The sequence below is a fragment of the Chiloscyllium plagiosum genome, chromosome 35, assembly GCF_004010195.1.
Source record: "Chiloscyllium plagiosum isolate BGI_BamShark_2017 chromosome 35, ASM401019v2, whole genome shotgun sequence".
NCBI lineage: Eukaryota > Metazoa > Chordata > Chondrichthyes > Orectolobiformes > Hemiscylliidae > Chiloscyllium > Chiloscyllium plagiosum.
The window spans coordinates 33,027,400-33,055,357 of record NC_057744.1 but is presented as its reverse complement, the minus strand read 5'-3'; the positions used below and the strand labels follow the sequence as shown (position 1 = coordinate 33,055,357).

Here is a 27,958-nt window from a genome sequence, read left to right as displayed (position 1 = left end):
TCCCAATTCTGTTTTTTGCTATTCCTCGTGATTTTCCACTCTGCAATAGGCAACTATACGTCCAGCGGCTAGGCCTCAAGCTCTGTAATTGATCACTGAGAACACGCAAATATCACACTCATCCTTTAACAGATGCTCCTGAAAACACCTCCCTTTGGTCAACCTTCTGCTCATCTGTCCTGCTGTAAAATTCTGTTGGAAAACCATTGCTGTGAGGTGACTTGGCTTCCTTCATGAAGGTATTATATCAGTGCAAGTCAACATTATTATTGTTGTTGTTGTACTTGGCTGTAAAGCGCTTTGGGCCTTCCAAAGGCTGCAATATAAATGCAGGCCTTTATTCCTTGATATAGATGGGTTCAATTAGACCTGTTTCTAGAAAACAAAGGGATCACGTGATCTGGCAACAAGTCAAGTTGGTGGGATTCAACTGATCATAAAGGGACAAAAGGTTAACACAAACAATTACTTTCTGTTGAGATAATTTATACTTAGCAATCTCTCTGTCCCAATCAGAGCAAACAGTAAAGCTGTTAAGGCTCCTCTGTTCCATTTGAGCTATTCAATACCATGGAGTATTAACATTTGAACTGCAGATGTGATCCATCAAAATAATTGGGGAAGAAAAATAAACAGCTTGAGGGAAGACCTAGAATCAGTCTGATAAAATAAAACCTTACAACACCCTGAAGTGGTATGAAGTTGGCACAATGTGACGGCAACACTTAATCAAGTACAAAATATATTCAAAGATTTTTTTCTAATGGGCACACGGGTGTGGAAACTTGGCAGAACGCAATGTTACTCCAACAAATCGTGCATAAAGAGAAAATTGAAACGCAGTTGGCATAGAGACCAAAAAGGAAAGCTGAAGGAAGAATGAAGGAGACCGAGCACACTTGGAGTGATGAGAGTGGTTGTCTTTTCATGTGTGGTTTTATGCCCACATCCAGTAGTTTGGGTTCATAGAAACAGAAGAATTAGGGGCAAGAGTATGCCTTTAAACTCTTCCAAGTCGGGTCTGCCATTCAATATGATCATGGATGATCATCCCCGTTTCCTCTTTCTCCCCATACCCTTTAATCCCTTTCACCCTAAGGACACTACCTAACCCCTTCATGAAAACATTCAATATTTTGGCCTCAACTACCTTCTGTGATAGTGAATTCCACAGGCTTACCACTCTCTGGTTGAAAAATGTTTCTCCTCATCTCTGCTTTAAATGGCCTGCCTCATATCCTTAGACTGTCACTCCTGGTTGTGGACTCCCTGGTCATTGGAAACATCCTTCCTACGTTTACCTACTACCGTGTTCAAGGAGAAGACATGTCAAGAATGGTTTTCTTTGTGTCTCTATTTATGATAGATTAAGCCTGAATACTACATCACATGGTATTCAGAGTTATACCCAGGCCCTAACCTTACCGTCAGTTATTGATAGACCATTCTATAAACTCTACCATCTAAGACTAGTTGGTCTAGTCCACATGCTTCGCCCTTTCAGTTTTTGCCCTTAATTCCACTCCCAATGTGCTATATATCCCCAGTAAGGAGCAGCTCTGTGATATCATCATAAGGTTTGTTTAGGCTCCTAAAGTTCTTACGCAATGAATGGAAGGTGTTTGGGACAATGAATACTGTTAGGGAACAGTGATGGGGAGGAAGCGGGCTAGTACACTGGGGTTCCTTCTCTTCAGATACTTAAGCAAGTGCTTTGATTGAACCTGTCTCTGCCACAGTGTCAGGCACAGCATTCCAGAAACGAACCCCTCACTCTGTTAAAAACGCTTTCCTCATCCTGCTGTAGGGCCCAGTGTCATTCAGTTCACAAACCTTCTAGTAATGGGAGCAATTTCCCCCATCCTCACCAACCAAGCCTCTCGTGACTTGAATATCTCCATAGAATTTCCACTTAATGTTCTCGTCCCTAGAAAGAACAAGCTCAGTTTTCCCAATTTACCCACATAATTAAAGTCTTTTATCCCTTATCTGATAAATCTCTTCTGTATCCTTTTTAAAGCCTTCCTGTCCTTCCTGAATTCCAGTGCCACAATGGGGCATCATGCCCCAGTCAAAGGCTGAAACAATATTGTAGAAAGGGTCATTATAACTCAGGATCCCATCAGCATTTTTAACCACTTTCTCAACCTGTCCTTCCTCTTTGCATGGTTTGTGTACGAATGTCACAAAATTCCTTTCTCTGTGCTTGCACTCCTTTTAGAATTGGGCCTTTTATTTTATAGCTCCCTTCCTCATTCTTCTATCACAAGCATGTCACTATTCATTTCTCTGGATGGGGAAGAGCGGGGACTGGATCAGGCTGGGGCATGGAACAGGAGATGGAGGCTCACCCTCAGGGCCCAGGGAAGAACTGCAGGAAGGTGCGCGATGGGAGTGAAAGCTGGACCAGTCCTGGGGTAGGGGAGGAGAAGCCCCTTAAATTCCTCCCCAACTGGCCCATTCCTACCCCACCTCTCCAATAGCACCACAGCTCCACCCCACTTTGCCCTTCCATTGCCACATCTTCAACCCTGCCACCCAGCTTTTCTACCACCAGACCCCATTTCAATGCTGTACCTGAACACTGTACACTTTGTGTATGACACAACAACATGGAGGATCGGGAACCTTGCACTGCTACAGGCAGTGCTACATTTTCTTTCAATCAATGAGGTTATACATGAGATGGAGATGGGTCAGTTAGCTCAGTTGGCTGGATGGCTGGTTTGCAATACAGATTGAAATCAACAGCATGGGTCCAATTCCCACACCAGCTGGGGGCGCTATGAAAGTTCCACCTTCTCAGTCTCTGGCCTCACCTTAAATATGGTGACTGTCAGCTTAACCAAGCACCAGTCACCTCTAATGACAGAGCAGCCCCATGGTCCTCTGGGATTAGCAAGCATCACTAGCACATGTTATGGCACACCGCCAGGGCAGATGGGGATTTGAATCCAGGCTTTTGCAGTTCAAATGTCTTTAATTATGTGCAGGTCATGAGAATGAACCAGGGATTCACATGTGCTCCTACAAATACACACAGACTGGTGTTGAGATAGGAAGGACATGCTTGTCTTGTGTAACTCAGCAAATCAATGCTAATAGAAGGGGCTATTGACTGGCTCCACATTTCCTCTTCAACTGACTATCAGGACTATTAGATGGCAAATGTTTGCCTTAAAACCTAAACACTGCAATCTAAAACAAGAAAAGAAACTACAATTGTCATAGTCATTGGGGAAAACAGTCGAATATCATTTGAGGGGTATGATTATCCTCTAATGTCCTCAGTATCTGCTGCAGAAAAAATTTATGGATAAGTGGACTAGGGCTATTTCCCAAAAGCCTGGGGTGTGGCTTCCTATAAAAAGGGAAATCAAGAATTGAACATATTTCCAATACTTGGGGATTACTAGATGGTCAGTAAAGTGTACTGTAGTAGTGTCCCAACCTCCAATCCAGGAAATCTGAGTTCATGTCCCACTTAGAGTCATACTTGCTCCAGACATTGTCCGAACAGACTAATTAATTATAAATTACTGGATGCAAAGTATCACATATGGACAGGTTACTGGCTCTAAATCATGTTCAATTCTCAGAAAAGGAGGTTCAAATGGATTAGATGCATGTCACTTTGAAAAGTTCATTTGGAAAACAGTAATTTTTTTTTGAGCTTGATGGAATGTATGGGACATTCCATGGTGACACAAAGAATAGACAATTATATCAAAATGAGCCAGCCACTAGATGTATGAGCCAATAAAATGGAAGGATTAACGGCAGACAGATTGAAGATGAAGGTATCCTTAGCAGAACTGGTGGTTACAGCAGAAGACAGAATTGGAACATTGGTAAACCAGCAAGCTAAGTCCAGAAATGGTCAAGGAGCAATAAATGTTTCAGGTCTGACTCAACATACCATCAGTCAGTGAATTGTCCAAAGCAGAGAGACTGGAACAAGATGAGGATGGCAATGAATCTGATCAAATTATACTGGGCACAAGGTGTTTCAGTCCTGTGGTAAATGTTTTAATCGCAGACTCCTTGAACTATGTATTATTAGATACTGCGTATACTTCATTACATCATATGAAACAGGAAGAGCAGGAGTACCTTATCAAGCTTGGACCACTACCAATAAGATCCTGACTGATCATTGTAACCTTCTCTCTACTTTCCTGCCTGTCCCCCATAACACTCAACTCCCATGTCAATCAGCTCTGAATGTATTCAATTATATACCCATCTTGTGCTCTTTGGAAGAGAATTCCAAATGTCAATGACCCTCAGAAGAAATTCTCCTCAGAGTCTTAAATGAGACACCTGTTATCTTTAAACTGTCTACTCAATTCCCATGAAAACAAGTTCCAGCACCTATCCTATAAACACAATCAGGAACAGTCATATCTTCGTAAATGGATATCGGCTTAATCGGCCCAGCCTTTCCTTTTAAGTCAATTTCTTCATTCCAGGAATGAGTCAACTGAACTTCCTTTGAACTCTTCCCACAGGCAGTGCATACTTCCTTAAGTAAGGAGACCACAACAGTACTGCCAAGTACCAGCTACCCTGCACAGCTAAAGCAAGACTTAGCTAATTTGCTGCTCCATTATTATAAATATTCCATTTCCCTGCTGAATCAGTTGTGGTACTTTCATGTTAAACATTCACGATTCATCTAAAGAGATTGTCCAGATTCTTCTGCATTGGAGAAAGGCTGCAGACTGTTACATTTAAATAATATTCTGCTTTCCTTTCTTCCTGCCAAAGGAGACAGCACTCCTATTTTATACTCCATATATAAAGTTTTGCCCATTCCGCATACCTATTCAAACCCATTTAGGCACTTTGCATTCCTTTTTGTATGCCGTGCCACTTAGTTCTCTGACTGAGCAAGTCTCAACAAATAATAATTTGCAGCTCAATAAAGTTAATAATCACACAACACCAGGTTATAGTCCAGCAAGTTAATTTGAAAGCACTAGCTGTGGAGCAGGACCATAAGACACAGAATTTATAGCAAAATATTACCGCGTCATGCAATAGCGCTCCAAAAGCTAGTGCTTCCAAATAAACCTGTTGGTTTATAACCTGATGTTGTGTGAGTTTTGATGCCTGACCTGCTGCGCTTTTCCAGCAACACATGTTCAGCTCTGATCTCCAGCATCTGCAGACCTTACTTTCTCCTCGATGATTTTTAACTTTGTCCATCCCAGCCTAACACCAGCTCCTCCATATCATCACATCAATAAAGTGAAAACAATGCAATGCAAATTATTTACTAGTGAATTTTAACTTTGAAAAAGTTCTCATGTCACCATTGTGCTTTCATCAAGTCTTATATTAATGACAATGGAGTTGGGCAGAAACGTTTTGACCCAAATGCACAGCCAGCCAGTTTGTCCCAGAGGCTGATTTCTAGCCCATTATAGCTACACTGTCAGCAAGTATTGCCAATGAAAAAAAACCATTGTTGAACTGCATGTGTTTCCCATAGTCACCACTAGCCCTTTGAGTTTTATTTGCAATTGAGTGGGAAATAAATATCAGCGAGAGAGAGAAAGTGGGCCCATTTCCTGTTCTGCCAAGATCACGCAGCTGATATATTCTACCCTCAGGTAGACAACATACTGATTTCCCTTTATCTAAAGTGCTTGTTACATCCTCAAAGAACTCTAATAAATTTGTCAAACACAATTTCCCTTTCACAAAATCATCTTTATGAAGCCTAATGATATTATGATCTACTAAATATCCTGTGGCTTCCTCCTCAATGATGAATTCAAATATTTCCCTAATGTCAGATCTTAATCCATATGGTTTACAATTTCATACTTTCTGACTCCCTCCTTCCTTGACCAGGGGTGTTACATTTGCAGTTTCTCTCATCCACTGCAACCATTCCAATAACTAGACAATTTTGGAAGATTATGACCAATGCATTCACTATTGCTGCAAAATATTAAGAATTTTAAGATCCTCAGGAGCAAACCATGTGGTCTGGGGAGTTTCCAACCTTCAACTGCATATAAAATGGTGGGAGTAAGCCAATTTATGTAGTCCATGGAGATAATCATCAGTTGCTGAAAAAGCCTTCTATGGAAAATGCATAAATGAAACCTGACACCGAACATAATCATGCAATTCTTTTTTGATAGAGGATTATTCTGTGTACTGTTCCACCACCCCCACAGTCAAACCTGATCCAAGTGTTAGATAAGTCGTAATGACAATACAGGTCAGAAAATAGACAGAACATTACATTACATAGACATTTTCCTTGTCCAATTTCTAATATTTTAAAAAACCCCGTTTAAGGAAGCAGGCATTGTCAATAAAGAGTTTATGAGATTGAGTACAGAGTTTACAAGGTTAAAATAAAGAGATTAGTGAGAAGCATGAAATCTGTAAAAAGTATCAAAGTCAATGGCAATGACATTTTATCAGTTTTTTGTAGGCACGTGTTTTTAATGAGGTAGTTACATGGATATAAAGGCATGGGCCTAAGTTAGAAATATTTCAATCCAGATTTCATGGACCTGGTGGCTACATTAGTCTTCCTGCAATAATCCACAACAAGGCCAAAAGGATTATCGGAGACAAAATCATGGAGAAATGGATAGGGATCTGACATGGGAGACCCACTAAAGTTTCTGACTGATCATGTACTGTAAACAAATCTCTCACACTTGATTTCCAAAATAAAAGTTATACCTATATGACACAAGATAGCTTTGTTGGGAGTGAGTCTCAGATTTGCAGTTATAGAGTCATAGTCAGAGAGATGAACAGCACGGAAACAGACCCTTCAGTCCAACCCGTTCATGCTGACCATTTATCCCAACCCAATCTAGTCCCACCTGCCAGCACCTAGCCCATATCCCTCCAAATCCTTCCTATTCACAGACCCATCCAGATGCCTTTTAAGTGTAGCAATTGTACTCGCCTCCATCACTTTCTCTGGCAGCTCATTCCATATATGCACCACCCTCTGCATGAAAACGCTACCCCTTAGGTCCCTTTTAAATATTCCCCCTCTCACCCTAAACCTATGCCTTCTAGTTCTGGACTCCCACAACCCAGGAAAAACACTGTCTATTTATCCTATCCATGCCCTTCATAATTTTGTAAACCCTTATAAGGTCTCAGCCTCTGACGATAGGAAGGAGACCAGAATTGCACACAATATTCCAACAGTGGCCTAACCAATATCCTGTACAGCTGCAACATGACCTCCTAACTCCTGTACTCAATACTCTTTCCGATAAAGGAAAGAATACCAAACGCCTTCTCTACTATCTTATCTACCTGTGACTCCACTTTCAAGGAGCTATAAACCTGCACTCCAAGGTCTCTGTTCTGCCACACTCCCTAGGACCTTACCATTAAGTGTATAAGTCCTGGTAAGATTTGCTTTCCCAAAATGCAGCACCTCGCATTTATCTGAATTAAACTCCATCTGTCACTTCTCAGCCCATTGGCACATCTGAGGTAACCCCCTTCTGCTGTCCACTACGCCTCCAATTTTGGTGTCATCTGCAAACTTACTAACTTTACCCCTTATGCTCACATCCAAATCATTCATTTTAATGACAAAAAGTAGACGGCCCAGCACCGATCCTTGTGGCACTCCACTGGTCACAGGCCTCCAGTCTGAAAAACAAACCTCCACCACCACCTTCTATCTTCTACCTTTGAGCCAGTTCTATATCCAATTGGCTAGTTCTCCCTGTATTCCATGAGATCTACCCTTGCTCAACAGTCTCCCATGGGGAACCTTGTTGAACGCCTTACTGAAATCCATATAGATCACATCTACTGCTTGGCCCTCATCAATCCTCTTTGTTACTTCCTCAAAAAACTCAATCAAGTTTGAGACACATTATTTTCCATGCACAAAGCCATGTTGACTATACCTAATCAGTCCTTGCCTTTCCAAATACATGTACATCCTGTCCCTCAGGATTCCCTCCAACAACTTGCCCACCACCAACATCAGACTCACTGGTCTATAGGTCCCTGGCTTGTCCTTACCACCTTTCTTAAATAGTGGTACCACTTGTCCTTACCACCTTTCTTAAATAGTGGTACCACCTTAGCCAACCTCCAGTCTTCTGGCACCTCACCTGTGACTATCGATGATACAAATATCTCAGCAAGAGGCCCAGCAATCATTTCCCTGGCTTCCTACAGAGTTCTGGGGTACACCTGATCAGGTCCTGGGGATTTATCCACTTTTACATGTTTCAAGACATCCAGCACTTCCTCCTTGGTAATATGGACATTTTTCAAGATGTCGCCATCTATTTTCCTACATTCCATATCTTCCAGGTCCTTTTCCACAGTAAATACTGATGCAAAATACTTGTTTAGTGTCTCCCCCATTTTCTGCAGCTCCACATAAAAAATCCTGACAAAAGTTAATCACATTAAACATTTTTTCAGCATTCCCTGACTACATTCTGCCAACTTCAAGCTTCTTTCCCCTTTAACACTTTGGTTAAAAAGCATGCTGAAGAGATCGTCAATACACTGACTTCTAACAGTCCAACTATGCAGCAGGGGGGGGGCGGGGAGGGGTTGGTGGGGGTGGAATTACACACCAGTTACAGCTGAAGTTTCAAGCAAATGACTGGCACAGAGTCTGACCCAGAACGCCAGCCTTCCCATTAAATGGCTCTTCTGCGAATCGACTTACTTCTCAACTCCCTTCAAAATAACATCCTGACAATTCATTCAGGTTCATTCACTGCAAAAAGGTGAAAGGTCAGCTAAGAACCAAGGAAGCGGATCGGTCGCTCAGTGGTTAACACTGCTGCCTCACAGCATCAGGCACCCGGGTTCAATTCCGCCCTCAGGTGAGCAGTTTGCACATTCTCCCTGTGTCTGCGTGGCTTTCTTCCCACAGTCCAGAGATGTGCAGATTCGATGCATTGGTCATGTTAAATTGCCTGTAGTGTCCAGGGATGTAGGTTAGGTGGATTGGCTGTGGGAAATGGCTTACAGGGATGATTTACAGTGGGATGGGTCTGAGTGGGATGCATTTCAGAGGGTCAGTGTAGACTCGATGGGCTGATTGGCCCTTTTCCACACTGCAGGGATTCTATGATTCTAACCCTAGTTGCAGACTAAAATTGGAACAGAGCTCCTGCAAGGCTGTTTTGAGGCTCCCCAGAGCACTGCTCCCAGCCTCATTACAAGATTACCAGCTGTTTATTGCTTTGGCTTTTCCATTTTCAGCTTCTTCTCCTCACCCACCTCTCTACACAATCAGTAACAATGCAGCCAAATCCTTCGACATGGGAGCGGGGAATCGATCAGCCATAATAATGTTCTATTTCATTAGAAGAGATAAGGAGAAACTTCTTCAGCCAGAGAGGGGTGAATCTATGGAATTCAATGCCACAGAAAGCTGTGGAAGCCAGGTCATTGAGTATATTTAAGAAGGAGATAGATAGGATCTTGATTGTGAAAGGGATCAAGGGTTATGGGGAGAAAGCGGGAGAATGGGGTTGATAAACTTATCAGTCATGATTGAATGGCAGAGCAGACTCAATGGGCTGAATAGCCTAATTTCTGCTCCTATGCCTTATGGCCTTAATAACGGCTCCTGCTCTTCCATCAGGGGTCCCAGCCTTGTTGCTTCTCCAGTCATAGCTTCTGTCTCTGGAGTTGCAGCAAGAACAGGAGAGATAGTTTCAGTGACTGGAACAGCTCGAGCAGCCAGCACATGAGAGCGGATCTGTGATTACAGGAGCAGCTCCTCATTAACTCGGTCTCGCCCCTGTGCTCGCCTCCCCTTCAATCAAACGTCTGCATTAATTTCCAAATTGTAAGGAGCATGTGCTTTCAAATGTTCAGCCCTGGTCGGTCTCTAGACGTGCCATAATGCAAAGCAATAATTCACAAGGGAAGTGGGAGTTTTTTTTTTCGGAAGAAATCCGTCCCACGCCCTATTGTGTTTGTGCGCTAATGAATTCTAAACCTTGTAGGAGACACACTCGCACCAATGCCTCACCAGTAAACATTGCCCACAGAAGCAAGCTAATACTTGTTTATTGCCGCAACTTGCCAAACTGGCACTCACACTCAAAATATGAGCAAGCGTCTTTATTACGTGCCAAAATCCAACATCCCTGTCAACTCTGTCTGAACTTGGTGAACAAGTAATGAAGGCAATGGCACAATGATTATGTAAACAGTCGAGAAATCTAAAGCCTCAGGGAACATTCTTCATTCCAACGAAGTGTCACTGAACTCAAAACATTAACTCTATTTCACTCTCCACAGACCTTCTGAGCTTCTCCAGCCCTTCCTAACTTTGTTTCAGATCTCCAGATTCTGCAGTACTTTGCTTTTAAATGTTCTGGAGACACAGATGAGTCACACCATGGAAGACTGGGAAATCCCATTTCACACATTTCAGCCTCTGGGGAAGGAAAGCTGCCATATTTACCAAGTCCAAACATGACTCCAGACCCACAGTAAAGTGGTTGGCTCTGAGCTTCTCTCTAAAGTGGCCCACAATTGCTCGGTTGTATGAAACCACATCAAAATCTAAAGAAAATTGGAGGGATCAGTTGGCATTGACCTAGGCATTATATAAGGACAGCAGCAATTCCAACACAGATCCTGCAAAATCCCCCTTACCAACATCTAACATCTTGTGCCAAAACTGAGAGAGCTAGCTCCATAGACTGGACCTGACGCTGTCATACGTACACACAGAATTATACCTTTAGCGTCTCAGTCAACACCATGCTGCTGGTCCCTTACACACACCTGTGTGTGTGTCTGCTCAAAAACAAACCCTGAGACAGAGGGAGGGAACAAGGCAGGCAGAGCAAGGAAAAAGGAAACTTCGGAAAACTCCCAGTCCCAGAGGAGAGGTATTGAATCAATTGACCGAATAATCAATTATCCAAATGAAATAGTGCTGGTCCATCTCGTTCAGATAATCGAGGGGCCTCTGTAAAAGCCTACTGAATGAAACACAAACAAAAGAAAACAGAATACCTTAATCTATTGGAAAACCCAATAAAGAGATTAAGAACTGGTGAAGTTGATGTAGATGCCATGTTGGATTTGGCAGTGGAGGTAGCCCAGGACATGGTGTCCTTGGCAAAAGGGGAGTTGAAGTGGTCGGCCACAGGGTGGCGGGATTGTTTGGTGCGTGTGTCCCAGAGATGTTCCCTGCAATGTTCTGCTAATTGGTATCCTGTCTCCCCAGTGTAGAGGAGACCACATCAAGAGCAACAGACACAGTAGTTGAGATGTTTGGATGTGCAGGAAAATCTCTGCCAGATGTGGAAGGATCCTTTGGGGCCTTGGATGGAGGTGAGGGGGGAGGTGTGAGTGCAGGTTTTACATCTCCTGCAATGGCAAGGGAAGGTGCCAGGAGTGGAGGTGGGTTGGTGGGTGGCATGGACCTAACGAGAGAGTCGCGGAGGGAACGGTCTCTACGGAATGGTTAGGTAGGGAAATATATCTATGGTGGTGGGGTATGACTGTGGAAATGGTGGAAGATAGTGCATGGTATCCAGAGACTAGTTGGATGGAAGGTGAGCACCGGGGGCTTCTATCCTTGTTGCAGTGGAGGGGTGGGGGTCGAGGGCAGAGGTGTGGAAAGTGGAGGAGATGCACTGGAGGGTATTGTTGGTCACACGGGGGGGGCAGGGATTGTGGTCCTTGAAATAGGAGGCCACCTGGGATGTCCAAGAATGGATACGCTCTTCCTGGGAGCAGACACAGCAGAGGGAGAGGAATTGGGAATAAGGGATAGTATTTTTACACGGGAATGGGAGATGAGAGGAGGTGTAGTCCAGGTAGCTGGACTTGAATTAGATGTCCATGTTGAGTCAGACACAGGAGATGGAGGTGGAGAGTTTCAGGAAGGGGAGGGAGGTGTCTGAGATGTCCAGGTGAACTTGAGGTCAGAGTGGAAGACGTTCATGAAGTTAAGAACTACTCAACCTCTTTTGTGAAAGCACGAGATGGCAACAATACAGTCATCGATATAGTGGAAGAAAATGTGGGGAATGATGCCAGTGTAAGTGCAGAAGATGGACTGTTCCACGTTCCAGAGGAAGAGGCAGGCATAGCTGGGGCCCATGTGGGTGCCCATGGCTACCCCTTTGCTCTGAAAGAAGTGGGAGGATTCAAAGGAGAAGTTGTTGAGGGTATGGATCAGTTCTGCTAATCGAATGGTGGAAGGGTACCGATTGGGTCGATGTGAGAGGAAGAAATTGAGGGCTTGGAGGTCCTTTGTCATGGTGGATGGATGTGTACAGGGACTGGACGCCCATGGTGAAAATGTGGTGTTGGGGGCTGGGGAAATGAAACTCATGGAGGAGGTGGACGATGTGGACGGTATCCCGAATAAATGTGGGGATTTCCTGGACCAAGGAGGACTACACGCTGTCAAGGTATGAGGAAATCAGTTCAGTAAGGCAGGAGCAAGTGGAGATGATGGGTCATCTGGGGCAGACAGATTTGTGGACCTTCGGTAAGAGGTAGAACTGGGCGGTGCAGGGTTCTGGGTCTATGAGGTGGGATAGAATACCCCCTGAGGTGATGAGGTTGTAGATGGTCTGGGAGATGATGGTTTGATGATGGGAGGTGAGGTCATGGTCAAGGAGGCAGTAGGAGGAAGTGTCAGGATATGAGCCAAGTGCTGGCAAATGGGACTGGATTAAATTAGGATATCTGGTTGACATGGATGAACTGGACTGAAGGATCGGTTTCCATTCTGTACATTTCTATGACTAAGTATTTTCTCACATCACATTTCCTACTTTTGCAAATTGCTTTGACTCTGTGATTTTTGGTTGTCAATCATTTTATGAGTAGGAAAAGCTTTTTGCAATCCACTCTATCCACCCCGAACATGATTTTGAAAATCTCTACCAGGTCTCCTCTCTCCAAAGAGAACAATCCCAACATCTTCAACCTATCCCAGTAACTGAAGTTTCTCATTCCTGGAACCATTCTGTGAACCATCTCTTTTGCAAGATCGAAAAGGCTCTTTCTCTAAAGGACTTTAATGAACAGGTTGCGTTCTTACACAAATCCAAAAGCTTCAAGATTTCTTTTATTTTCAGATTTCTCTTAACAAGTGAATTCACATTCCCAACAGTCTGATCTGAAATCTCTGAATGACTAGTGCAGTAACATAACCACCACATAACTGCATCTACCCTCAGTGAAATTATAATACAGCTCTCACTGCTTGCCACCAAAACATGCTTCAGACTATCACTTACCCAATTGCTGTCTGCAGCATCTGTTCACAATCTGTTGGGAAGAGATCAAGACTCTGATAGAGCTCACTGAAACAGATAAAAAAAAACACATTTTGAGAGGCACCAAGTGTCATATTGTGTTCTGTCTTCACTTGCCAGTACAACAAAAGAACTGACATGAGCAAAAAAACATCAGAAAGAACATGTGAAATACAAAACGAAAACACTGATTGCTTCCAGGTGAATTTTATGGAGACATGACAGCACAGAAAGAGATTGTTTGATCTTGTACAGCCATGCCGTTAGTCCCACTCCAACCTTCTATCCCCTTGCCTTTGAAGTTTACCTCCCTCAGATGGTCATCGAATTTCCTTCTGAACCCAATGATCTTATCCGGATCCAGTACCCTCGTTGGCATAGAGTTCCACTTCGTTTGCACTCAATGCATAAAAAAAAAAGATGGTCGGCACATCTTTCCCAAGACGTTACATCAATGTCCTTTAGTCATTGTGCCATCAACTAAAGGAGCAACTATACAGTTACACACTTGGCTGGAGGATTAGGTTGAGGAGCAGTAGGAGGTGAGCAACCTTAGAATCATAACAAATAGAAGCAGGAGTAAGCCATTTCAGCAGAACTTTGGCAGAGAGGTAACATCTATTCAGACAAGTCCTGATGAACCTATCCCAACAGTCACTGCATCAGAGATCAGATCAGTTTTCCTTTGTGTGAATCCAAGGAAAGATACGGGACCAGACAGTGTAGCAGGAGGTGCGCTCAGAACACGCGCAGACGGACTGGCAGAGGTCTTCTCAGACATCTTCAACCTCTCCCTGCAGCAGGCCACTGTCCCTGCCTGTTTCAAGAGGGCCAACATCATCCCTGTGCCTCAGAAGGCTCATGCAGCATGTCTCAATGACTACCGCCCAGTGACCCTAACTTTGGTGGTCATGAAGTGCTTTGAAAGGCTGGTCAGAGCATTAATCAACTCCAGCCTCACCACTACTCTTGACCCACTCCAATTTGCCTATCGGACCAACAGATCCATGTCAGATGCCATATCACTTGCCCGTCACTCCTCCTCAGAACATCTTGACACCAAGAACAGCTACATAAGAATCCTACTCATTGACTACAGTTCAGCCTTCAACACTATTATCCACTCGAGACTGATTACTAAACTTAGTGACCTCAGACTAAGCCCCACTCTCTGCAACTGGATCCTCAGTTTCCTGACCCACAGGCCACAATCAGTGAAGATTGGGGACAATATTTCATATTCACTAATACTCAACACTGGAGCCCCCCCCAGGGGTGCGTACTCAGCCCCCTACTGTACTCACTGAATACCCATGACTGCGTCACCAAATACCAGACTAATGCCATTTACAAGTTCGCTGATGACACCACTATAGTCGGTTAAATCGCAGATGGTGACAAAACAGACTACAGACGGGATGTGCACGACCTGGAAAAATGGTGCACTGAGAACAACCTAGCTGTCAATGCCGGCAAAACCAAGGAACTCATTAATGACTTTCAGCGGGATGTTACTCATGCCCCCCTACACATTAACAGCACAGAGGTGGAACGAGTGGAGTGTCAAGCTCCTGGGGGTGGTCATCCACAACAAGCTTTCTTGGACTCTTCATGTGGACGCACTAGTTACAAAGGCCCAACAATGTCTCTTCTTCCTCAGGCAGAAGAGGAAATTTAGAATGACGGCGAATACCCTTGCCAACTTTTATAGGTGCGCCATCGAGAGCATTCTGTCTGGATGTATCACTACCTGGTATGGCAACTGTATCATTCGCGATCAGAGAGTGGTGAACTCGGCCCGGACAATCACAAAGGCCAACCTCCCATCTACTAGGCCCGCTGTCAAGGAAAGTCTGCCAGCATTCTCAAAGATCCATCCCACCCTGGCAATGTTTTTCTACAACATCTACCTTCGGGGTGAAGGTACAGAAGCCTGAACACATGCACCAGCCGGTTTCAAAACAGTTTCTACCCTATTGTTGTCAGAATACTGAATGGACTCACAAACTCTTAACATTCGCCTGTACCTGTGTTTTTGTTTTTGCCTCTGTTTACCTATTATTTACTATCTATGCTACTTAACTCTGTGATCTGCCTGTATTGCTCATAAGGCAAAGCTTTTCACGGTGCCTCTGTACACGAGACAATAAATTTAATTCAATTCAATTCATTTAACCTAAGCTTGCTCTGCCATTCAATATGATTCAATATTCTTTTTCCTCTTTCTATCCACATCCTTCAATCCCTTTAAACATAAGAATTCAACGCTTTAGCCTAAACCCCTTTCTGTAATAGAGAATTTCACAGGCTCACATTTCTCTGGGTGAAGAAAGTTCTTTCCATTTCAGTTCTAAATGGCCTACTATCCTTATACTGTAACCTGGGCCTTCCCAGTCATTGGGAACATTCTCCCTTGATTTACCCATCTAGTCCTGTTCGAAGTTTATATATTTCTATAGGTCCCCCTCATTCTTTTAAACTCCAGTGAATATAGTCCTAATCAATCCAGTACCTATTCTTACATTAGTTCTATCATTGCATTGGTAAGCTTTCATTAAGGATTGTTGATCTAAAGTTTAATTTTACTATATTATATCACATCACTACAAAACAAAAACCTAATAAGAACTGCAGCTGAAGTTGAGCTCCACCGAACAAGAATAGTTACTTCCAAGAGATGTTAGTAGCATTCAGTGAGTGTTAATAGTGACTTCAGTTAGCTGGGATTGAGCTAAACAAGTCGGGGATCAAGAAAGAATGTTTTTCTTGGGAAGGATGTGGGGGTGGTGGTAAAGAGGTGCAAATGCTGTCAGTTACATTTTGTAAAGTTATGACATATACTTTCTTCATGCATTCCTATAAATGGGGCTTTACACTGCATGAGCTAACACAACTCTGCAAGCACTATAGCTGGGAATTTCCTTTCAGTGTTAAATCCAGTGTAATGTCAGGCAATGTTGAAGATCTTAACTGGTGCATGGGAGAAGATGGTCACTGTTTCATAATAAGCTGCTGAGTGCTCTTCAGTGTAAGGATTTCTCATGAGCATGGCAGTCTTTGCCCTCTTCTTCCTGTAACATAGGTCAGGGCTAATTAACATTCAATTCCCTTCGCAACCAGTTTTAACATGACTTGGACATGCCAATGTTGGACTGGAATGTACAAAGTTAAAATCACACAACACCAGGTTATAGTCCAACAGATTAATTTGGAAACACTAGCTTTCAGAGCACTGCTCCTTCATCAGGTGGTTGCAGAGTATAAGATCATAAGACATAGAATTTATAGCAAAAGTTTAGTGTGATGTAACTGAATTTATGTATTGCAAAAAACCTGGATTGTTTGTTAAGTCTCTCATCTGTTAGAATGAACATGTTGGTTTCAGTTCTTTCGTATGTAAATCGCAGAACTTTTTAAAAGTTACATTCCCCAGTGAACTATTGAAGGTGTGAGGTGCCCTGTGTGAGGCTGTCTATGCCACAATGTTCAGACTAATCTAAAACAAAAGGATTTACAGAATCTTATATGGATTCATGCAGTTTTTGCGCAAAATGACATGTAATTCTGCAAGTACAAATTCACCCCACAAACTTATGTGTGTGGGTGTGTGCACGCGCAAGCGCGCATGTAGGGGGGCAGGGAATGTTATGAGTGACTGTGAGAGAGGGGTGTATGTGTGAGTGTGAGTGTAAAGGGGTTTAAGTCTGTAAGAGGGTGCGTGTGAGTGTGTATGTGTGAGTGTATGAGAGGGGGTCTGCATGAGTGTATGGGTCTGTAGGAGTGTCTGTGTGTGTGAGAGTGCGCGCGTCAGTAAGAGAGTGCGCGTCAGTGTGGATTGTTCAGTGATAGTGTTTGACAAGTCTGATAAACTCAGTGTGCATCTTTCTGGGAGAGTCTGTCTGAATTGCTAAGCCACAGTGTTTGACAAATTGATACTTGTTAATTGTTTTGAGTGTATCATTTTTGGCTTGCTGGTCATCATATTTCATTTAATTTAGAATCATATGATCATTTGGTACATAAGTGACCCTTTGGCCCATCAGGTATGTATCACTGTCTTTACTGCCACAGGATCTTTTTGGAGCTCTGAGCACAACCCCTCAGCTCTTATCAACTAAAGTTTCATTATATGCATGCAACACTTTACAATACTGTGGTTTACATCATTCAAATGCTCATGTCACATTTTGACATCAGGACAGTTTTAGATAAAATGCAGAGGGTGGTGGGTGCTTTGCTAGCGGAGGGGGGCATGATAGCGTTAATTAAGATGTATCTAGACAGATACATGAATGGACAGGGAGCAGAGGGATACAGATCCTTAGAAAATAGGCAACAGATTTAGATAGCGGATCTGGATCAGCACAGTCTTGGAGGGCTGAAGGGTCTGATTCTGAGTTGTAATTTTCTTTGCTCTTAAAACACATCAATGTGACGGCTTGCCTTCACAATAGGTTCTGAGCACAGCCAAACAATGTCACCTTCAGCTTCCTCCAAATATAATCATTGCCAAAGATTTAATCTGATTGTAGAATTTACAAGCACAAACCTATTAAAGATGTACCACCTGGGCAACTTGTATCAAAGTGTGTAGAAGGTAACGTTTCACATGACAGGATGACTGCGCAATTACAAATTGGTTTCCTTCCTAACCATGCCATTGGAAGAGGTAAAGAAGGAGGATGGAGCTGGCCATTAATCAGCACACCTCAGTCTGGCAAGTGGATTTAAGAGTTATTGGCTGTTGTTCTCAGAAACCTCCCTCCAGATTTTCAGCTGTTGGTAAACTCTGACTGTCTTAGTATTAGTGTCATAGAGGTGTACTGCATGGAAACAGGTTGTTCGTCTCTGCTGCCCAGTTTTCACAATTAATCTCGTCCCACTTGCCTGTGTTTTGATCCATATCCCTCCATCCCTATCCCATCCATGTACCTGTCCAAATATTTATTAAATTACAAGTTTGTACTCACCTCCACCACTACCTCTGGCAGCCCATTCCAGACAGTCACTGCCCTCTGTTTAGAAAAAAGTGCTCGTCTGAACCCTTTTGGATCTCCCCTTTGTCGCCTTAAACCGATGCCCATTAGTTTTAGACTCCCCTACCATGGGGAAAAGCTGTTGGTTATCTATGCCTCATGATCTTATAAATCTCTATGAAGTCACTCCTCAGTCCAGGGAAATAAGTCCCATCCTATGTCTTTCCTTATAACTCAAATCTTCCAGTCCAGTTAGCATCCCAGTAAATCTTTTCTGCACTCTTTCTCATTTAATTATATCCTTTCTATAGGTGGTAAACAGTTTTAAGAAACAGTGTTAAAAACATGCTAGTTCTTGGGTCAGTTCCTCATACTGGGCTCCTCCCTCCATACTTCAATCATGGAAGACCCTTTGACCTTTTCTCCCACAATATCCTGCTTTCCGCTGTTCAAGTTCCCATGCACCAGCCGACAATTCCTCACCCACCTCCAGCGCTCCTTTTCACTCTTTCACATGGTTTACTCAACAAGATGGTAAAGTTTTTTTTAAGTCAATTGTAGCAGTTCAGACAGTCATCCAAAGTTCCTATTTATAGGAATTATCAATAAGTTGCATTTACATGTTTCTGGATCAGTTTTTCTTTCATGGTTTGCCTATTTTTCAGGTTTTACACAACTGTCTGAAAGAGGAAAAACCAAGGGGGGTGTTCGATGAAATCAGCTCCACAATCTCTTTCAATAGTTGCACCAAAAAAAAAGTAAATTTCACCATTAACTTGAAGAGCGCCGCAATATTGCACATCCACAGGATTTTTCAGTAGATGCCAGAGGTAGTGGTGGAGGCGAGTACAAATTTGTCAGTTAATAAATATTTGGACAGGTACATGGATGGGATAGGGATGGAGGGATATGGATCAAAACACAGGTAAATGGGACAAGACTAATTGTGAAAACTGGGCAGCATAGACAAATTAGTCTGAAAGACCTGTTTCCATGCTGTACACTTCTATCACTCTCTCAATTGTCCTGCACAAATTATTAATACTTCAAAATTTCAACTCAAACTCTTGTTTTAAAGTGGAAAAAAAAATTAATGGAAAATGGGAAGACACAAGGGCACATCATAAGCCTTTGCTGTCACAAAACAGATGTATATTGTAGCACATGCTGTCTTTTTTTCTCTTCTGTGAAATGCTTTGTGTAACATTCTTTGAAGATAGAAAATAAAAATATGAATTCAATTCTCCCATAGCACAGAAAAGGACACTTCGGTCCAACTTGTCCACACCAACCAGCCATCCTAATTTGAACTAGTCCTATTTGCCAGCATTTGGTCTCTATCCCTTTGAACCCTTCCTATTCATATGCCCATCCAGATGCCTTTTAAATGCTGTCATTGTTCCAGCCTCCACCACTTCCTCTGGCAGCCCATTCCAAACACGCAACATCCTCTGTGTGAAAAAGTTGCCCCTTACGTCCCTTTTATATCTTTACCCTGTCACCCTGAACCTAGGCCCTCAAGTTCTGGACTCTCCCACCCAGGCAAAAGACAGTCTGTTTATCCTATCCATGCCCCTCATGATTTTATAGACCTCTATAAAGGTCACCACTCAGCCTCCGAAACTCTAGGGAAAATTCTCTAACCTATTCAGCCTCTCCCTTCAACTCAAATCCTCCACTCCTGGCATTTTGTTGCAAATCTTTTCTGAACCTTTTCAAGTTTCACAACATCCTTCCTAGGGAGACCAGAATTGAATGGAGTATTGCAAAAGTGGCCTCACCAATGTCCTGTCCAGCAACAACATGACATCCCAACTCCTATACTCAATGCACTGACCAATAAAGGCAAATGTGCCAAACACCTTCTTCACCACCCTGTCGAACTGCAGCTCCACCTTCAGGGAACTACAAACCTGCATTCCCAGGGCTCTACCATTAAGTGTGTAAGTCTTGCCCCGATTTGAGTTACCAAATACAACACCTCACATTTATTTAAAATAAAGTTTATCTGCCACTCCTCGGCCCATCAGCCCAGGAGTGGCAGATCAAGATCCTGTTGTACTCCGAGATAACCTACATCATTGTCCACTACACCTCCAATTTTGCAGCTGCACACTAACTAACCAAACCTCCTTCTGAAAAAACAAATGCTGGAGATCACAGTGGGTCAGGCAGCATCCATGGAGAAACAGCAAGCTAATGTTTTGTGTCTCGATGACTCTTCATCAGAGCTCTCAAAACGTTAGTTTGCTCTCACTCCATGGATGCTGCCTGACCCGCTGTGATCTCCAGCATTGTTTAGTTTCAGTTCAGATTTCAGTATCTGCAGTCATTTTAACCATGCCTCCTTTCATCACATCCAAATCATTTGCATAGACGACAAAAAAGTGGACTCAACACCAATCTTTGTGGCACATCACTGGTCACAGGCCTCCAGTTTGAAAATCATCTTTCTACAACTATCTTCTATCTCCTCCCTTCAAGCCAAATTTATATCTGTTTGGCAGGCTCCACCTGAATCCCATGTGAGCCAACTTTGCTAACCAGGCAAAAGTGATGACTGCAGATGCTGGAGATCAGAGTCAAGATTAGAGTGATGCTGGAAAAGCACAGCAGGTCAGGCAGCTTCTGAAGAGCAGGAAAATTTACATTTCGGGCAAAAGCCCTTCATCAGGAATAGGCAACTTTGCTAACCAGTCTACCATGTGGAACATTGTCAAACACCTTACCGAAGTCCACACAGACAATGTCTACTGTTCTACCTTCATCAATCTTCTTTGTCACCGCTTAAAAAACTTCAATTTAGTTAGTTAGACATTATGTCCCACACAGAGCCATGCTGACTATCCCTAATCAGTCCTTGTCTCTCCAAATGCAGGTAAATCCTGTCCCTCAGAATCCCCTCAAATAACATACCCAACATTAATGTCAGGCTCAGAGGTGTATAGGTCCTTGGCTTTTCCTTACATGTTTTCTTAAATAAAGCTACCACATTAGCCACCCTCCAATCTTTCAGCACTCATGGCTGTCAATGATACAAATACCTCAGCAAGGGGCCTAGCAATCTCTTTCCTTGATTCATCTGATCAGATCCTAGGGATTTGTCTACCTTTATGTGTTTTAAGACCTCCAGCACCTATTCTTCTTTAAAATGGACTCTTCAAGACATCCCTACTTATTTCCCAAAGTTCTCTAGCTTCCCTATCCTTCTCTATGGCAAATACTGACACAAAATATTTGTTTAGTATCTCAACCATCCTCTTGGAGTCCACAGTTAGACAGTCTCATTGATCTTTATGGGGCCCTATTCTTTGTTTAGATATTCTTTAGCTTTTAATGTATTTGTAGAATCTCTTTAGATTTTTAGTAACCATATTTGCTAAAGCTATCTCATGTCCCCTTTTGACTCTCCTGATTTCCCTCTTGAGTATACTCCTGCTGCCCTTGCATTCCTCTAGGGATTCACTTGATTTGAGCTGTCTATACCTGACGTATGCCTCCTTCTTTTTCTTCACCAGAGCCTCAATCTCTCTAGTCATCCAGCAATCCCAACCATACCACCTCACCCTTCACACTAACAGGACCACACTGTCTCTGAACTCTCATTATCTCATTTTTGAAATGCTCCCACCTTTCCAGCCTCCCCTTAACCGACAAACAGCATACTCCAATTTGCTTTTCAAAGTTCCGGCCTCATACCATCAAAATTGGTCTTTCCCCAATTTTGAACTTTTACTTTAGATCCGGTCTATCCTCTTCCAGTCCAGGCAGCATCCTGGTAAATCTCCTTTGCACACTCTTTAAAGCTTCCACGTCCTTCCGATAATGAAGTGACCAGAACTGAACACAAAAAAAACTCCCAAAAAAAAAGGAAGGTCTAAGCTGAACTGGGCTGCATTTGGTGATCACATTGGAGGGAGTGCAAAGGAGATTCACCAAGATGTTGCCTCGGATGGAGCATATCAGCAATGATGAGAGGCTGAACAAGCTTGGGTTAGTTTCTTTTGGAGCAGAGAAGGTTGAGGAAGGACCTGATAGAGATGTATACTATTATGATGGCATTTCTTTCATCTATTTACCACCACCAGAGGGGCAGGGACAAGGTGAATTGAAAGCAGCTGTTCCCCAGGCTTGAAGAATCAATAACAAGAAAGCATAAACTTAAAGTGAAAGGCAGGAAGTTTAGCGCGGATTTGGGAAAACTTATCCCAGTGAACGGTGAGAGTTTGGAGCATTCTGCCTGGGATGTAGTTGAGATGGTAAATCTCTCAGTCTTTAAAGAGTACTAAGATGAGAACTTGGTAGTGTCATAACATTCAAAGCAATGGAATAAGTGCAGGAATGTGGGAGTCGTGTTGGTAGTGGGATTTCTTTTGGGCATACAAACCCACTGATCCAAACGGCTTTTTCAGTCGTGCTGAGTCTTTGGACTTCCAGTAACAAACCGCATTTCTTATTCTTGTAAAGAAATTGTGAACAGGCACTCCAGGTTCATGCCTTGGGCTCTGAAATTCTCAAAGGAGCCAATGATTTGGCTTTGGATTGAACATAACATCAGAAATAAAAATATTTGTAAACGTCCTAATTTCTCTGCTATCACCACAATTACACCCTCAATCCCACCTTTGCTATCTATCCCCACTTCCCATTACAGTATTGGTTAAACATTATTCCCTTCTAATATATTCTTTCTTCCAATGTTTAGTCTTAACTGGAGTGCAGATCTCACAGCTGTTAGTTACCTCTGGACCTTAAAAGAATGAAAACTGTATACAGGTGCATTGAGTAATTTAACAATGACTGCTTCACTATGCTGCCATCATTTAACATCACCGACACATAAATTTGAACAAGAATTTCTGGAGAGCAGGCATGTTTTTAAAAAAAATTTACTTCAGTTTGTAAACATTGCTCATATGCAGCATTTCAGACCAATCCCATTGGTGACTTAGAACATAGAACAGTTCAGCAGAGAACAGGCCCTTTGGCCCTCAATGCTGTGCTGACCTTTTATCCTACTCTAAGATCAGACTAACCTACATACCTTCCATCTTACTATTGTCCATGCACCTATTCAAGAGTCACTTAAATGCTCCTAATGTATCTGAGTCTACCACTGGCAGTGCATCTCACGCACCCACCACTCGCTGTGTAAAGAACCTACCTCTGACACCTCCCCTAAATTTTCCTCCAATCACCTTAAAATTATACCTCCTCATGATAACCATTTCTGCCATGGGAAAATGTTTCTGACAATCCACTCTATCCATGCTTCTCATCATCCTGTGCACCTCTAACAAGTCACCCTTCATCCTTCTTCACTCCAATGAGTTAAGCCCTACCTCCCGCAACCTTTTTTCATAAGACAAGCCCTCCAGTCCAGGCAGTATCCGAGTAAATCTCCTCTGCAACCTCTTTAAAGCTTCCACATCCTTTCTATAATGAAGCAACCAGAACTGAACACAATAAATATTCTAGGTGTGGTCTATAGGGCTCTATACAGTTGGTTCTTCAAGTTTATCCCCCTGCTAATGAAAGCTAACACACTATATGCCTTCTTAACAACCCTATCAACTTTAAGGGATCTATGGACGTGGACACAAAAATATCCCTGTTCCTCCACACTGCCAAAAATTCTGCCTCTAACCCTGTATTTAGTATTCAAATTCAACCTTCTAAAATGAATCACTTCACACTTTTCCAGGCTGAACTCCATCTGTCACTTATCAGCACAGTTCTGCATCCTGTCATTGTCCAGTTGCAACTAACAACAGCTCTCCACGCTATCCACCACTCCACCAATCTTTGTCATCAGCAAACTTACTAACCCACCCTTTCACTTCCTCATCCAAGTTATTTATAACAATCACAAAGAGCAGAGATCCCAGAGGTCCCTGCAGAACAACACTGGTCACCGTGCTCTGGACTGAAATACTTTCCATCTACTACCACTCTCTGTCATCTATGGGCCAGCCAATTCTGTTTCCAGACACCAAGGTTTCCCTGAATCCCATGCCTCCTTACTTTCTGAATGAGCCAACCATGGGGAACCTTATCAAATGCCTTGCTAGGTTCCATATACACCACATCCACTGCTCTACCTTCAATGTGTTTTGTCACATTCTCAAAGAATTCAATAAGGTTTGGGAGGCATGATCTGCCCCTCACAAAGCCATACTGACTATTTCTAATCAAACTGTGGTTTTCCAAGTAATCATAAATCCTGTTTCTCAGAATCCTTTCCAATAATTTGCCCACCACAGATGTAAGACTGACTGGTCTGTAATTCTCAGGGTTATCCCTATTTCCTTTCTTGAACAAGGGAAAACATTTGCCGTCCTCCAATCATCTGGCACTACTCCAGTGGACAGTGAGGATGCAAAGATCAGCGCCAAAGGCACAGCAATCTCTTCCCTAGTTTCCTGTAAACCTTGGGTATATCCTGTTTGGCCCAGTGGACTTACCTATCCTTATACTTTTCAATATTTTCAGAACATCTTCCTTCTTAACATCAACCTGTTCGAGCATATCAGCCTGTTTCATACTGTCCTCACAAACAACAAGGTCCCTCTCAGTAGCGAATACTGAAGCAAAGTATTAATTAAGGACCTCCTCTACGTCCTCAGACTCCAGGCACAAGTTCCCTCCACTACCCCTGATCGGCCCTACCCTCACTCTGACCATCCTCTTGTTCCTCACATAAATGTAGAATGCCTTTGGGTTTTCCTTAATCCTACCCGCTAAAGTTTTTCCATGTCCTCTTCTAGCTCTCCTAAGCCCATTCTTCAGTTCCTTCCTGATTACCTTGTAAGCCTCTAGAGCCCTGTCTGATCCTTGCCTCCTCAACCTTAAGGAAGCTTCCTTTTTCTTCTTGACTAGATGTTCCATATCTCTTGTCATCCAAGGTTCCTTCACACTACCATCCCTTCCTTGCCTCAGTGGGACAAACCTGCTCAGCACTATCAACAAGTGCTCCCTAAACAACCTACATATTTCTGTCATGCTTTTCCCTGAGAACATCTGTTCCCAACATGGGTGCCCTAGTTACTGCCTAATAACATTGTAATTCCCCCTCCCCCAATTAAATACTTTTCTATTCTGTCTGCTCCTATCCCTCTCCATGGCTATAGTGAAGGTCAGGGAGTTGTGATAACTATCACTGAAATGCTCTCCCATCGAGAGATTTGCTCAATGACTTCCAAATGTCTTTATTCTGCAGACTTTGAGGTCTTTCTCCATTAAAGTAATATTCAGCTCATTTGTTCTACCTGTCAGGGAAAAGGCAACAAAGGAAGTCGATGATTATCTGAACAGCCACAATCTCATTGAATGGCAGAGACTCATTGGGCTGAATGGTCTATTGCTACTCCAATGTCTTATATTCTTAACCACCAGAGAAAAGTGAACAGAAAATGATACACACTACATTTATAATTACTTAATTATAAGTTTAATTACTTTTGTTTTCAAAAAAAGAATTTGCATCAGCTGTATCAAAATGCAGTGTAAACAAGACCATACACAGAATGCTAGGCCATTAACTTTGATATGGAACCTGATTGCTGACAATTTACAGAACCTCTTCATAATATCTTCTGACTCATTTGTTTGAGAAATATTTACAATTTTAAAAATTGGGCAGCATCTTTCAAAAAACCTGCTGATTTTTAGGGTGGCCCTTGGACAGAGCACATAAGAACTGCTTTACAAAAACTCAATCTTCACCATTATCCCACTTCTGCCAGTGTCCAACACAATCTGCTTCATATAAAGGTCAGTGCGAACACAGGGCTTAATGTTCCAGTGTGTTATGCTCCCATTATATCCTTCATCTGTCTCCAATAAACAACATGTGTGTAGAATTTCATCATTTCCTTGTTTTGTAAACTGACAAATAAATTTATTAACCATTAATTGATGAGTGAACTAATTGATAAGTGGTAAGAGGCTGTACACTGTACATTGAGTGTTTACAGACGTAACATGTGAAAGGAAGTCTTAATGCAGCTGTAATTAAGGCCTTGGTGAGACCACACCCTGAGTACTATGTGCTGTTTTGGTCTCGATACTAAAGAAAAGATAAATTTCACAAAGAGAGAGTGAAATGAAGATCCATCAAAACTGATTCTTGGGATGGCAGGTTCTTTATATGTGAGGAGAGATTGGGTCAACCAACCCTGTATTCAGAGAAGCTGAAGAGGAGGAGATGACCTCAGTTAAATATATACAATTCTATCAGGGTGAAACTGACTGGATGGTTCCCCTGGATGGGGATTCCAGATCAAGGGATCATGGTCTCAGGATAGTCAATAGGCTGTTTAACACCAAAATAAGAAAAACATTCCTTCAGAGAGTGTGGCAAACCGCTAAAAACTGGGGAGGTTGGGTCACTCATTCAGGGAAATTGCTTCTGAACCCTCTCCAACTTAATAACACCCTTCCTATAACAGGGAGACAAGAACTGGACATAGTACTCCAGAACACGCCTCACCAGCATCCTGTATAACCTCAATATAAACGAAACTACGCATCAACCTAACTACAATTTCTTCGAATAATTCAATTATTTACGTAGAACTCTCTTTTGGAATTCATGCTGACAGTTCTTTATTACATTTTCATTTTTAAATGTTTTCCTGTTGCACATTTGAATCTGAGTCCATTATCCAAATATTGGGCCAATAGTTTCTTGATCCACCTCCTATTCTTCTTTCTTCCTTGATAATTTAAATTCCAAATCTTTACCTTCCTGATCTCAAAAACAATTCTCCCTTAACGTATTTATATTCCCTTTTGTCAACGTTCCTACGTTGTCTATGGACATAAGTGTGTTTCGTAGTTTCGATTTCCTCCTAATTTTTCCATGTATCCATAATTTGATGGTCATGGCAAGTTTAGTCGTGCATTGTAACCCAATACATTCCTTCCAGTTTGGACAGTTGCATATGTTTGTGACTGCTGTTTCATTTCTTTGTTGGCACATTTTCCAACTTATTTCCCCAGTTCAATTCCCATTCTCTGGAAAACAAAAAGGATTATTATATTTCTCCAGTTTTTCTCTTTGACCTTGGTCTTACTTATGGGCTGCCTTTAATCTTACTTTAAACCTCACTCAGTTTGAGCGAAAACAGTGAACACAACAAATTCGACTAGATCACAGAGGTTTGCTTACCTCACCAAAATTGTACAAACCAATGAGAAAATCTCAAAACTCTTTAAGGACACCGAATATAATCCAGAGACCATACGCTTTTACGGAATCTGGGTATCAGTGGCAAGACCAGACTTTTTACCCTTCCCCAATTGTTCTAGAGGAGGTGGGGAGTTACTTTCTTCAACCACTGCAGAGGTGCACAGACATCCCACAGCGCTGATAGGAAGTTAGTTCCAGAATTTTAATCTAGTGAAAGTAAAGGACGGCAATATAGCTCTAAGTCACAATGGTGTCCTATTCAGAGGAGGACTTGCAGATGGTGATGCTGTCATGCATCTGCTGCTCCTGATCTTCAGGTGATGGTTGTCTCAAGTAATTGTCGTTTGGGACCAATGGTCTCACTGTGATCATCAGAGCTAATTTGTCTTTCATTAAGCAAACCGTCAATGGCAACACAATGTAGGAGCAAATTACTGCACATGCTGGAATCTGTACTGAGAAACACCAAATGTTGGACATCCCAACAGGTCAGACAGCATTCATGGAGA

At 42.6% G+C, this 27,958-nt stretch overlaps 1 protein-coding gene across 2 annotated transcripts in view; it reads right to left on the bottom strand.

The window, feature by feature from the left end:
• Positions 1-27,958, bottom strand: part of st3gal4 (ST3 beta-galactoside alpha-2,3-sialyltransferase 4) — a 131,589-nt gene that overhangs the window by 95,015 nt on the left and 8,616 nt on the right. Inside the window, exon 2 of one of the 2 annotated variants that reach the window (XM_043676905.1) lies at positions 13,263-13,328. The exons of the other annotated variant lie outside the window; for it this stretch is intronic. The gene's annotated coding sequence lies outside the window, so the exon portion shown is untranslated. The remainder of the gene's footprint in view (positions 1-13,262; positions 13,329-27,958) is intronic. 2 annotated transcript variants of the gene reach the window in all.